Source organism: Belonocnema kinseyi, chromosome 2, assembly GCF_010883055.1.
Source record: "Belonocnema kinseyi isolate 2016_QV_RU_SX_M_011 chromosome 2, B_treatae_v1, whole genome shotgun sequence".
Classification (NCBI taxonomy): domain Eukaryota; kingdom Metazoa; phylum Arthropoda; class Insecta; order Hymenoptera; family Cynipidae; genus Belonocnema; species Belonocnema kinseyi.
Genome location: NC_046658.1, coordinates 25,690,863 through 25,693,488, shown reverse-complemented (window position 1 = coordinate 25,693,488; position 2,626 = coordinate 25,690,863).

Below are 2,626 nucleotides of genomic sequence, written 5' to 3'. Positions count from 1 at the left end.
GGCTAGTCAACGAAGCTGAATGAGGAGGCTTAAATGGAAATAATTTATAACAATAAACTTAGTTGTCAGGAAGCTTCCTTAGGGGGTCTTGAAACCCCCTAATGAATTTAAATCTTTTGTTCGACACGCCTCCAAAATACTTCTGGCTTCACATCTACTGTTGTTTATATAGAAAGTCATTTGTAAAATAATAATTTTGAAGATAATCTAAAAAGAACAGAAAATTATTAACATTCCATAAAATAATTCAGATTAATACTTCAAGGAGAAGAAAATGAAGTAACCATTTTTGTATGTCCATTCTTCTCCCGCTAACATTTCACGTCTATCAAACGCGTTTTTTGTATCAGAAAAAAATCATATCATTACTGATTTTTGCATGAAGCATTCCAAAGGTGCTCCAATAATCGTATTAAAATTCAGTAATGATCGGATTAAAATTAAGCTTATTATTACTATTTTTACTATTACTATATATTTACTATTTTTAATTAAAAAATTACTTCGGAAAAATATATTTTTGTAACTAAACGCTTTCACTAAATTAAAAATATTGGCTCAGTGTAAAATATTAATTCATGCTATTTTAAATTTTTTTGTTACAAACAATAATAATTATTTTATATTTATCAATATTAGAGTGTTTATTTAAGCCGAATAAATCAAAACCGAATATTTAAAAATAAACAATTTGAAAGTGAATTGTTTTACCTGGGAAAACTTAAATCGTTAAAATTTCGAATATCTTTTGAGCTTTGAACGTTACTATTTTGATTGTTATTTAAAAAGAAAGGTTTAGTGTCTAAGTGAAATGTTTCAATTTAGATGTTTAAATAGCAATTGGACCCTTATTATTTCTAGACGAAATTTGAGTAATTTTAATAGGTGTTTGGAAGTTTTGAAAAGATTGAAAATTAATTGAAAACTTGAAATGATTTCATATAATTTAAACGAAGTTTGTACCAATAAAATTCGACTAGTTGAACTGAAATTTCGGTGCAAATAGCCACACCTTAATTTAAAATAAAATGTCGATTTTTGCAGATTTAAAAAAAAAGAGAAACTTTTTAAAAATTGTGAAAGGCTTCAAAAGAATAAAGCATTTTCGTTAGATTCCTAGGAAAATTGAAAACCATTTTTTATTTTGGAATATTATTTACAAAGAATACTTCAAAAGATTATAAAAGATTTCCAAAATTGTTAAAAGAGTCTAGAATATTTTAACATGATTTTTTATAATTTGCGAAATTTCTAAAAGTTGAACGAAAAATTCTATTAATTTCAAAAGACATTCAGAAGTTCGAAAAACAGTTCAAAAATAATTTTAATGTTGCATACATTTAAAATAACTTCTAGATTTAACAAGATTTTGAAATAAATTTTGAAGTTGACAATGGAACTAGTTGAAAATTCGTTTGATTTATTTGTTAACTGTAAAGCTTGATTATAAGCTTACTTTTGATCCGATCATTACTGAATTTTGATACGATCATTGCAGCACCTTTGGAATGCTTCATGCAAAAATCAGTAATCATATGATTTTTTTCTTATACAAAAAACGTGTTTGGTAGACGTGAAATTTTAGCGGAAGAAGAATGGAGATACAAAAATGGTTATTTTATTATCTCCCCCTTGAAGTATTAATCTGAATTATTTCATGGAATGTTAATAATTTTCTGTTCTTGTTAGATTATCTTCAGAGCTTGATTGTAAGCTGAATTTTAATTCGATCATTACTGAATTTTAATAAGATCATTCGAGCACCTTTGGAATGCTTCATGCAAAAATTAGTAATGATATAATTTTTTTCTGATACAAAGAACGCGTTTAATAGGCGTGAAATGTTAGCGGGAGAAGAAAGGTTCTCATACAAAAATAGAAATGACTGTGCTTGACTGTACTAACAAGCCCGTTACTCTCTCGCTTGCCCTCGCGTATTTGCTTTGGCGGAAGTGGGACGCCAATAGTCGCCTATGGCCACGTGACCGTGGTCGCTTCATGCCCTGGGAAATGCAGTTCGAAGGGTCCCAGGCATATGGAAGGAATTGAGATTATTTACGATGGGTGCATTAGGTTTTCTACCGTTTGAAGAAAAAAGTGGGCCTGCAGTAAATACATCGTAATTACTTCACCCCCCCCCCCCCCCCCCCCCCCCCCCCCCCCCCCCCCAGGCTCAACTCGGATTTTCCGAGAGTTTTGACACAGGTTCAGAAAAAGGCGGTTTTTAATATCAAAAAATTAATTTAAAATTTCAAAAATTTGCAGATGCGTTGTTAAGACATGAGGAAGGTTAATGACAAAGTCCATACTTCGACAAATGAAAGCAACTTCTTCAAATTAAGCGTTAAGAATGATCAAAATAATTTTCAGTATTAAATAAATAATATAGCTACAACAAAATTATCAATATTGCATCGTAGCTAACCTTTAGCCAAGCTCTAAACAATAAACTGCACTCGTTTTCACTGAGGAAATCGCTCATAAATGCAAAAATAATAAACTTCCAAAAATCTTTAATCTTTTTAATTTTCCGGACAAACTATTCACTTTATGGCAATGTTTTATATAACCTTTTTTATTCAGAAGAAAATTTAGAGTGTTTTATTGTATAACTATTTTGCTCTAA